This window comes from Diorhabda sublineata, chromosome 3 (assembly GCF_026230105.1).
Source record: "Diorhabda sublineata isolate icDioSubl1.1 chromosome 3, icDioSubl1.1, whole genome shotgun sequence".
Lineage (NCBI taxonomy): Eukaryota > Metazoa > Arthropoda > Insecta > Coleoptera > Chrysomelidae > Diorhabda > Diorhabda sublineata.
The window spans coordinates 38,429,993-38,442,304 of record NC_079476.1 but is presented as its reverse complement, the minus strand read 5'-3'; the positions used below and the strand labels follow the sequence as shown (position 1 = coordinate 38,442,304).

General features: G+C 33.7%; 1 long non-coding RNA gene across 1 annotated transcript in view; it reads right to left on the bottom strand.

Annotated features, from left to right (window-relative positions):
- LOC130441545 (uncharacterized) overlaps positions 1–10,493 on the bottom strand; it is a 113,355-nt gene extending 102,862 nt beyond the window's left edge. Inside the window, exon 1 of the long non-coding RNA XR_008909625.1 lies at positions 10,128–10,493. This is a non-coding gene — a long non-coding RNA (uncharacterized LOC130441545). The remainder of the gene's footprint in view (positions 1–10,127) is intronic.
- Between the last annotated feature and the right edge of the window lie 1,819 nt (positions 10,494–12,312).

The following is a 12,312-nucleotide window of genomic DNA, read 5'->3' as shown; positions in this document are numbered from 1 at the left end:
TATACATTTATACGGTTTTTGGCTCTAGAAAACCGAAAAATCATCCGATTTCGATGAATTTTTTTTAATCTTCGTTTTTACGGCGGATTTATGAATAAAAATCATGAGAATAAAAAAAAGATAAAATTTCTATTGATTTAAGGGCTTTAAATGTTCATGAAAATTCACTAATTCACGTATAATTGTTATATATTTTTTGCAAATAATCAAATGAAGTTGTTATATTTTTTTTCCATAATCTACACAAAAAAACGAACAAATTGAAAAAAATTTATACAAAACTGTTGATTTATCATGTTTTTACTATTAAAAATAAAACAATTTCTCTTAAAATTGACCTTTCCTTACATATAATCGTTTGTACTTTTTTTATTAGGTAATCATTGAACAAAAACATCCTTAAAATCACTTATTGTAATCAAATGTACAATATTAAAAGTTAACTCTGAAAAATTCAAAATTTTCACCCTTAAAAAAATGATCTTACTAAGATTGACTGTTGAAGACAATTGGGAATTTTTAATACACCCCCCCTTAACCTAACTTAACCTAACCTAACTTAACCTAACCCAACTTAACCTAACCTAACTTAACCTAACCTAACTCAACCTAACCTAACCCTGTCAATATAAATTTTCATTTTTTTATTCCCACATCTTTTAAACGATTTAAAAAAAATCATCGAATTCCGATAATTTTTTGATTTTCTAGAAGCCAAAAACGAGGGAACTGCAAAAGTATGAAATAACTTAATATTAATTATTATATTTAACAGAAAATATGGAAACAATTACAATAAAAATAAATGTTACTGAACTGAAAGCGAGTTTAAGACTGCCTTTTATATTATTGCTCATGAAAACACCAACGATCTTGCAGTTTCTGAAAAGGCTGCTTCAGGGAAATCGACTGTGGGATGCGTGGCGTAATCACTTTCTTATGGGAACCTATGTTGAGTGACATAATTTCTTCCCCCATAGATTCAGCTTCGGAGGGTTAAAAATGAAGACGAACAACTTTTTGCTTAACACTTTTTGACATAACCTCAAAATTTATGTGAGTAATTGGAATAACCAGGTTTTTAGTGTTTCATCTTTTACAGTTTTTCCTCACGAAATTTGTCCGAGACTTACCTTTTTATATCGCAAACAAACTATAATTAATTTGATTCTAAATATCTATTTTCCCACTTTATTTTGATATCGATAATTTTTAATTTCCCGTCAAAATATCAACTTTTTTTGAAAAGTTGTAAGTTTTTTGTTTGTTGAGATATCTACTTTCTGATGGTGTGAAAACATATTATCATCACCGCTGTAAATTTTCTCAGAAAACGCAATAAAAACGAAAAAAACTCGCATCCGAAATTTTTTCCAACCATTATGTACAATTATTAAAATTTTACACTCTAATTACTCATGTTTATTAATGTAATATAGAATCTCAAGTTTTCCGTATAATTAGAGTGTGAAATTTCAATGAAATGGTACAAATTATTTAAAAGAAATTCTGTACGAGAGGTCGGATTCTGCAGAAGCTGCGATCGGTCCAATTGCTAGCGCCAGCTTCTGAAGACGCTAACCTTTCATGTCGTTGAAACGTCGATATCAAGACTTAACCCACCGATGACCGTCAAATTCTCACACAACCGATTCAATACCTTTTATTGCCACTACGTTCAGCTTTAATTCTGTTTTTAACGACCTAATTAATTTTTTATTTACAAATTTTCCAGAAGTTCCAGTTTTTTCTAGGGATTTCTGACATCATGGCATAAATTTCCACCAATAGCCATTCATGTTTCAGTACAAATTCATACAAATCGTTGTTCATGTTTTCTGCGAGTTTTTGATTAACGTAAGCACCAAAATGAAGGCGTAGAACAATCACAGTCACCTCAATCGTTTTCTCAAACTTGTAGAGACCATAAAGCGGTTACCTCGCTAGGAAGTCGCTGATTTTTCCCTAAATCCAATCATTGGAACTCTCTTAGAACTTTTGGAGATGACAACTGATCCAAACATTGCAAAGTTACAGAGATTAGTTTACAAATTATTTAAGGGAATCTAAGAGGAGATAAGAATTTTTTTACGCGATTTATTTCTGCTTAAAAAAATAACAGACTAATGAATCTATTTAATTAACGACGTACTGCCTTCATCGTAAGGTCCATGAAACTTTCTCTGTATTTATATCACACTCTATCACGCAAATTATAGATTAGGCCAATTTGAACTCTGTTAGAGTTCGTTATTACCCTTGCGATGTGGCTGACATTACTAGAGGAAAGTCCGTTTTCCTAATAAAGACAACTCAGTTCTCCAAGTAAAGGGTACAATATTCCCAGTAATTGTGAACGTAAACCCGAGAGATTAAAAGGCATTTGAAACTCTCTAAGACCCTCTGAAGGGGTCTATCATTTACTGTCTGAAAATGTCTTAGCCGAGCCTCATCCCGAGTTATCTTTCATTGTGGATTGCCGCACCCAATAATCTGATTTTAGATGTTCCTCATTCCTATTCGGTATCGTAAGATAATGATTATCAAATGATTGTAAACGCCATTATCAAAAGTACAGGTATGGGATGATAGTGATAGAAACATTAGAGGAATACGAATAACAAATATCCAGCATAGTGGATATTACTTTCAAAATGATAATAACACTCATAGTTTTTTTTTTTTAAATTGATGCTGTATAAAATATGGACGTCTTCTAAAATTTCTGTATGTTGTTGCGGGTTCATTACATTTTCTCTTTCCATAACTAGAAGCTTTTAATATGTAGAACAATATGACTATTCAAATATCGTCATTTATGCAACAGAAAATACACTATTTTTTTTTGTAATTAATCTCTAATTAAACTCGACGATCGTGGCACCACGTTGGGCGCCAAATTTGTAATCTTCGACAACATCTGGCGTCTATTAATTCAGATGAAGGAGGAACAAATGTTGTGACGATATAAAATAAGAAAAAAAAAGTAATTATATTATTTGTATTGTTCCAATATTTCGATTTGCCCTGTATACTAAAATACCTATCAACAAAAAAACCATATTAGACGAAAAACGTCCTTTGCGTAACTCTCTGCTTGGATTCTTTGGTAACAACTTATATTCCAGATTTTATTATTCACTTTTGAACCAACTAACAACCTTTTTTCCGTCTTTTATAATCTTAGTAGTCCTGGTAGTGAAGGAAGCTGTTACCAGTTCCGATATCAAATCAACCCTGAAACATAATGTACTCGATGAATGGTAGACTAATGGTCAACGTCCACATACAAGCTTCGTGAAGTGGAAGACACTGTGAAACTATCTTCAGTCCTACCAAAAAATTGTAGCTTTTTATTGGTTGCTTAACCGGAACTCAACTGACTACTGATATTACAAATTGTCTTAAAGGAAATTACGAAAGGGATTCGAAGATATGTTCAAATTGATACCCATCTTGACCAATGCATTTATTTAACGTTTATCAACGGAGAAGCTGGTCCGGCAAGGTATCTCAAGCGAAGAGGTCAAATTCTTGTTAAATTGCAGTTTGGAGGTCGGAAAGTGTGCGTGGTCCTTTTGCATAAAGGCGATCCTTGATAAAGGGATAGGAAGAAAGTACAGGGTGCCAGGTAACATGATCATGGGACCACTCAACGAATCCTCATCATTTCCGCACCTAAGTCTTCGAGCATCCAGATAACTGGACCATCAAACAAATAAGGACCTACGAGATTTCTCGCAGAAATAACTGCCGATTTTTCGAAAGCATTGCCTGACTCATATATCATAAAAGGTCTTGTAAATATACGATATATATACGATATATATACGATATAAAGAGGTGATAGTTGGGTAAAGTCAAATCTGGTGGATAAGGAGGGTGTTCTAGTAATTCAAACCCTAAATCACGAGTTTTTTGCAAGGCAACATGAGATTTGTGTGCAGGGGCGTTGTCCTGCAGAAACAAAACACCTTTGGATAGCTTTCCGCGGCTTTTCTCTTTAATTTTTTCCCGTAGAGTGGTCAGTAATGTCGAATAGTAATCTCCAGTTATTGTTCTAGCCTTATCCAAAAAATCAATCATAATTACTCCATGACAATCCCAACAAACTGAAGCAAGAACTTTTCCAGCTGATTTTTGGTCACGAAACTTCTTAGATCTTGGAGAACCAGAGTGTCGCCATTCCATCGATTGTTGCTTTGTTTCTGGATCGTAGAAATGTACCCAAGTCTCATCCATAGTAACAATTCGGTTTAAGAAGCTTAGATCATTTTCAAATCGAGCACAGATCGAACGCGACGCTTCTACCCTTGCACGCTTTTGGTTCAATATTCAAACATTTGGGGATTTATTTTGCAGCAATTTTTCTCATGTCCAAATTGACGTGAACTATATGATGAATGCGTTCGTATGAAATATTGAGTGCTTCAGATATCCGTTTTAGCCCAATTCGACGGTCTGATAAAATCATGTCATGAACTGCATCGATATTTTCGGAGACTGACACAGAAACTGGCCTTCCCGATCGGTCATCATCTTCAACGGAACATTTACCTCTTTTGAAGCTTGTAGTCCAATATTCACGGTCGCATACGAAGGACATTGATCACCAAGGGTATTAAGCATATCTTCGTAAATCTGCTTACCTTTTAACCTTTTTAAATACAGGTACTTGATGATGGCTCGATATTCCAATTTTTCGATTTTCACAATTCCGGTGGATTTTACATTTACACTTCTAATAATTTATTGTTCGTTGCTAACGAACCAAACATGTCATTTGTACCTCAGATTTGCTTATTGTTTTTATAAATAGATTACAATAACAATACTAAAAAATTAGTACTTTGACCGAATTTAAGAACCATTACACATCATAAATATATCAAAAATAACTAAATAATGAATATATTGATTTATTATCGCAGATTTAAGAGGTTACTTTTCTGGAAACATACAAGGAATAGGGACGCGTTCAAATTTTGTCGATATACAGATATTTTTATCTGTTAGTGAGCCACCAGCAGTGAGAATCATCATGGGAGTAGGGGGGGATCAATACAAGGTGAAGACGTCCACTGAATTCTAAACAGATTTACCACCACCACTACGGGTTAACTAGTCTATAGTTGGACACCTTGGGGCGGTCTTCGGACTGCCGTTTCTACAAATTTTTCATTACTTTTATTTAAACATGACTTGATGCAGGTTTTTGTATACCGGGTGATATAAGAAATCGGCGTACAGATTTAATATTACCGAAAAATTTTATTAGCTACACGGACAGATTCATTTGAAAGTAAGAAAATAGTCAACATCATAGCCGTAAATACAAACATCGGTAGTAACTAATACAAAGTTATTAAAATTACTGCAGGGAAGAGTAACAATTAGACAAGGTTCACCAATCTGCTGTGCTTTAAAAATGTAAAGAGAACGCATTTTCACCAAAGTAACAATGGAAACCAAATTGTAGCTCTATAAAATCATGTCTAGATGTACCGCATCGTTTCTAATGTCATAAAACCTTCATTAGTAACCAGATGTTTTAAAGGTTTTAATAAACTTTGATAGAATCCACTAATCCAATTACTACTACTACCAATGATCCATCCTTTCCTGTAAAGCATTGAGAACGGTATCATATATTTCCTAATATTGTCTCACCAGGACATTCCACTGGTCTTGTATCTTCACATTATAGTTTCAACATATTCTATTCCATTGGAAGCTAACACGAAATTTTGCCTCAGCCGATTTCTGGTTACAAAAATGGAGAATCAAATAGCATACTAGAGCCACTCTATAAGTTATAAGATGTCACGAAACTAGAGATATTAGAAATAGTAGCACTGCATTTCTAAGTACCATCATCCCTAACTTTATAGAAACATTGAAAGGGTGAGATGTATGATCGAAGGAAGTACAAAAGCTTGAGGCAACTCTTGGTGTTGGACCGGCAATAGTAGAATCAATATATTAAGATCATCTTCAAGTGTGTAAGATTTTCATTAAAGAAGGCAGGCAAATAGTGTGAGAAAAGTTACCTGCCCAGAACTTGTCTATTAATTTGGTGCAAATTTGCGCAATTCTACGGAGAAAGTGTTTAGAGGGATCAGGTAATTAATGGAATACTTGGAAAGCTTTTTCATCTACTGTTAATTCGTTATTGTAGTCGGTAGTCGTTGAAAAGTTAATTACAAATTAATTACAGATGAAACTGACAAAAGTATGTTAATAATCGATTTATCAAGTTTTTTGTACTATCTGATTATGGCTTTTCAAGCTTCGGTAATAATAATCACAAGATTTTTGATTTTTGATCCTTTCAACAATTATTTTGTTGATCTATATAATCATAAGAGGAATTTCGTTCGGAAAGGAAAACTTATCGATTTATTCATCTATAATATTGCCTTTAGAGCATACTAGGAAGATTAAAAATCTTTTAGAAACATTCGAATGTGTAGTAAAATTTGCAAATCAATTTTCGAAGTTTTGTTTCATACCATACCACATTCTATTTTATATTAATATGTTAATCATTAATTTGATTGTAATTATTATGTTGTTAGGATACTTGAGGTACGTTTCACACGGTGATATGTACAATTTAAAATAATGCGAATAACTGATTCCTAATAGTTAATATTCGCCGTGGTTATTTCCAATGTTTTCCTAACGAGAAAATGTCTCTTCGAGATTAATGATTGTGATTAACTTTATCATCACTGAGTAACTACACGAATCCAAGTATAATGATCGATAATTATTATAATAAATAGTAGTTCTCATTTACTTCCATGTTACGAACATTTCTCGTTTATATTTAATTTTTTTCATAGTATATAAAATGGTTTTAATATATCAACCAATTGAGGCGATCGAGCGTGTCTGTTTCGACTTTGGAAGCGTCTGAATATGATAATTAAGAAGACTAAATAGCAAGTTATTTCAATACTAATTGAAATGTTTCATAAGAAATTTTATTTAAAAGTTGAATTAGAAATATTGCTTTTAAAAATTAAAAACTTGGAAAAATTTCAGTCCATTGGAATTATGGACTATATGGATTATAGAACCAAACAAAATTTCAATGTCAAAATATTTTATTACTCAACATATTCTCCTCTTAATTGGATACATTTATTACAGCGAACCTGCAACTTCTCTAGAACTTTCAAAAAAAATGTTTCTTCTTGCTCTGCAAACCTCCACCTCTTTTATTACCTCGTCGTTGGAAGAAAATTTACGACCTTTTGAACTTTTTTTCAGTTGAGAAATGAGATGATAGTCGGACGTACCCAAATCTGGTGATAAGGGGGGCAATCTAGTAATTCAAACCCTAAATCACGTCAACATGAGATTTGTGTACAGGGTTGTTGTCTTGCAAAGACAAAACACCTTTGAATAGCTTTCGACGTCTTTTTTCTTTAATTTTTTCCCTTACTGTGGTCAGTAATTTCGAGTTGTAATCTCCAGTTATTGTTCTACCCTTATCCAAAATATCACACACGAAACTTCTTGGCGGCTGCATTATTCCCTATCCTCGGCCATTTCGCTGGTACCTAATCATTATGTCCCCAATAAGCTAGCGAAATTGATATTGAATAAACACCTCATCATTGGTCGTCCATGATGGACAAAAATCCTGTTTATTTTTGTGTTCCTCAGCGTTTTTAGATTCTGGTTATTCTTCTGACAAGTTGACTGCATATTTTGTATCTAATCGATATTTTATATTGGTTTAGGACAAAGGAGTGAAAACATTAATATATTCTTTTCAAAATTTGCAACAATACAAACATTTCATTCTTGTTTCTCATCTCTCTGAACACTATAGTATGGGTTATACGTTTTTCCCTCGTTCGAGACACTTTATCTATACTGCGCATGCTTCATGCACGCAAAAGATGCGCAGAACTGACCGAAGCGTTCGGAGGAGAGAAATAACGATGCAGTATTTGTTTCACTTAGTCGGAACACCTAGGAAATATCCATATATGAGTGTTACATATATGACAATACATTACCTATAGAACTTTTTCCGTGACTTTTATCGATGTTATAACCTATAAAGTAACTGTCAAACTTGAAGTAATCAAATACCGGATGTGTCAATTGACGTCATCTAAAGCGCGCGGTGTTCAAAACAAGCCAAATTTGTTTGATGAAAAAGTAGAATTGTTAATACATATTTCGGATAGGAAAACCAACGTTCAGCGTAGATTTTTCATCCCTCAAATTACATCACCAATCATGATGCATCACTAGTCCAGGAGCCAGTAGCAGATCGAGATCGGTCTCTATCTCGACTGATAATTTGTGGAATGATTCAAGCAGCATAGAAAAAAACGTCAGCTATCTGGAAGGCGGTGCATTATACATCAAAAAACTTGATATGTGAGGATGATGATTTTTTTTTAGTTTTATCTCTCCGTTTATAAATTGAAATCAATTAGAATATTCATTAAAACCGTAATTTAAGTGTCTTATTCAACGTGCCAATAACTTCAGTTAACTTATTTCCTCCAGGTTGAAATATTGTCAAGTAATAGTCGACATAGTACTTGAAGTAAAGAAATATATCAGCTGGTTGTGTACCGGGGGAAAATTCGTCAACTGACGTAATTTGGCGTCTACAATTGTCTCGCTGGTGTCGCAGATGAAGTGCGCGAAGCTTTTTGACCCAACTGCCTGAATCATTCCAAAATTGTTGTCGCACCTGGCTCCCTATACGTCCACCTAGCACTTCTCAGCGACGAAGTTAACAATAAATGCACTAACTAGTTGGTATAAACATGTTTGGTGAAATGATCCGATCTGAAGCTCTTCACTGGTTACTGTTTTCGAAGATCATCAGTGTCTTAGTAATTCAGGAACAGATATGACGATGATTAAACGACACAGAAGTCCTCAACGGTCGCCTCCATTGGAAATTAGAATACAATTGCTGACTGCATTCTTCCTGTTTTCAATCCGTATTTTTAATTAAATTAAATATTATTATTAGAAGTCGTTTAGAGAGTAGAAGGCACTTTCCAGCAAATATGACCTCAAATTATTGCGGAATGCGGGTAAAGATTATGTCGATTTGATTTCAATTGGCAAGTGATTGTGCATTTTTTTGCATTGTGAAATATTGAGCCCTTAACTAATTCTGAACGTGCAGTAGGTACAAATGTATGTTTACAAATTAGACAAACGGTTTCAAAGATGATTAATTTTTTAATCTTTTAAAGAAGTCCCTGCTGATTAGTCTAGTATCTAATCTAGTATCTATCTTTTGTAGTTTGATAGTAGATTATAAAGCTAATAAATTATTGAGGAGGTGGATAAGTTCAGTTATTCGGAAACTGATGTAAGCGCAAAACAATTTTTTAGATAAGGCGGCAATTGGTAACTCCCATTTCAAGGAATTGTCCATAACAACCCTTAAGAATTGTACAGATTCGTTGAGTCAGAGAAACTTAAAATCCTACCATGATTTAAGGGTAATTAGGTCACTAGATATGGTCCTATTAAGTACCGTGAGATCAGGGTTGCTCCAAAAGAAACTAGTATGTTGTTTATAAACATATAAAACAAAATAGGGCTTTCTACTGAGCCTTGGAGCACTCAACATTCTATTGGCCTGCAAGAAGACATCGTTGTATCAACCCTGTTAAATGTTTTCCAATTAATGATTTTTATTTTTTATAAAATGATTATTTTTAACGGTAGTATAAAACTATTTATACGCACGATTTGTTATAAAATTCAATTTACAATCAGGTTAGGTTGAATTGAAAACGTCAGTTTTATAAAAAAAACATCTTTTCACTTATATTAAATTAGCGTGCGTGAAACTTTTTTCTATATAATAGAGTTACAGAATGTTTGGAAGGAATTTGTTGACACTTAACACCATTAAAATGCCAACACTTCAACAGTTCATAGATATAAACGTGATAACACAACAGTAAAAACGTAATTTCGAATTACGAGCCCATCAATATTTTCATTTCCAATTAATATTGAATTTGTTTCAATAAAATAAAAGTAATGAGTAGTATAAAACAAAGAAATTATTGTTATTACTTCAACTATAATCCTAATTGAAAGAAAATAAACCAACAACATACCATATAAAAACTAGTTGCTACATTGAGGTTAGAATGTGTCAAACACGTGATTTCCCCCTCTATTTGCATCCACTTTTATCATGTGACATTTCCGAGTTGATCTAAATTCCAATAAAAACAACTTTTGAAGGCGTTTCGAATGAAAACAATTCGAACTCACTAATATTAACATAGATTCCTGGTTAAATTCACTGAAACAGACTTCGTGTTCACGTTTAGATCGAATCAACGCGCCTGTCTTAAATCGAAACCGAATTGCTGTTAATTATATTCGACACTATATGTATATATATATATATTTTTTTTGTTTTTTTGAGGGATTTTAGAGACACTGCAAGTCTTCCCTTCGGCAGACTTGAGAATACTGGATATATGGTAACTACAAAAGACTCCCTTTTCCCCGCTCAAATTCTCTGGAACATGGGACAACGTTTGCATGCTAACTCAATACTTCTATTCTTGTCTGACCAACGAGACGACGGTGTAATGCCAACTCCTTCGTACATACGAAATGACTACTTTCTATGCAAAAGTATGAATGAGATACGCGCTTGGGGTACATATACATAGCACAGCACTTACAGGGTGGAGGACTAATACTAATTAAATATTTATACATTACAGAATGTGGGTTACTAAGTAACAAGTCCTGTATAGGGTGATACGAGACGGAATAATTAGAATAATTAGAAGAAAGGTGTTTGTCAAAGAGATAACAGATACAAACAAAAATTAATTGATTGAAAAATGATCTTTTTTTGCCAATACTTGATTTTACATCATCTAAATTGATGTCATCCTTTTATGTATTGAAAAAAGACACCACAAATAGCAATCGAACGACGTACGATCCATGATCAAAATTTTAGTCCTTACAACGTCGGTTGCAGACTTTTAAGTGCAAGTATTCAGTTTAATGTAACGTCATCCGAATTACAGCAAATTTAACAATAAACTAGTCGAAAAAAATCCACAAAGACATTCCAAAAAGTGCGGTACATCGCATATTAAGGGCTTCATCCCATGTAACGGCCTGTTTTTTAAGGATTTTTCAGGATTTTTTTTCTACGACCATTAAATAGATAGAACTTCAAGTTTATTATCATTCATTTACATATATTTCGACAGTATAAATATAAAAATATTGCCTCGAAAAAATGAGCTCCACGATTCCGGCTGATTAGCTTATCTGAAACAAAAAAAAAACGACGTTCTAATCTGTGAGCCTAAATGCACGGAATGGACTATTATCGAGTGAATACTGGTAGAAGTAAAAGTTGCGTATTTTGCTATAAAAAAATCGAAATTTTGGAAACTTTCGATTGATAATAGTTCATTCCATGCGTTTGAATGTGTTGAGTGTGCTCTATAAATTTCAAGTCATTCGGTCAAGCCGTTTTTGAGATACGATGGAGAAAAGTTTAAATAACACAGTTTTGAGAAAAACGCGTTTAAAGTTTCAAGTCCATTCAAAACTATAACACTCAATCGGCGATGCCTGGTCCATAGTGTATTCTTTTGGTAAAATATTAAATAACTACAGAAATTTCTGTTTAAGCCTGTAGAAACTTATCTAAATGTATATATGTATAAAAGGGGGGCCAGGTATAAAATCGAGGGTACACTATAGGCCCCGTCCCCAATTGTTAACTCATCGCTCCGAACAGCTCTCTCTTCTAACTGCTGTATTTTTAAAACGACTTCGAATTTCCAAAAATCACTTTACTACCGTATTTTAAACATGTTGAGAAAGCAATTTATGAGAAAAAATCGATTTTTTGAGCCCATAACATGGGATGATCTCCTTAACTGAAAATTTGGACATGAGAAAGCTGTGCCCAAGATGGGTGCCGCGTTGGATCACAATGGAACAAAACACCGTCGTGAAGATGTCCATCAGTTCACACCCCGAACAAAAGAATAGTCAAAACAATGGACTGAAAAGGAAGAACCAGCTCTAAAGAAAGCAAAGATCGTTCCATCTGCAAGTCGGGACGACGATTTTTTGACATGCCCTTATTCCCTTGATTATCTTGGAAGACTAAAAACTATCAACGGCGATTATTATGCGAACTAATTCCAACGTTTGACTGAAGAAATCATGCAAAAATGCCGCTTTTGCCTGAGAAGAAAGTGTTGTTTTATTAAGACAATGAACTAGGTCACACATCCGTGATTGCAATGG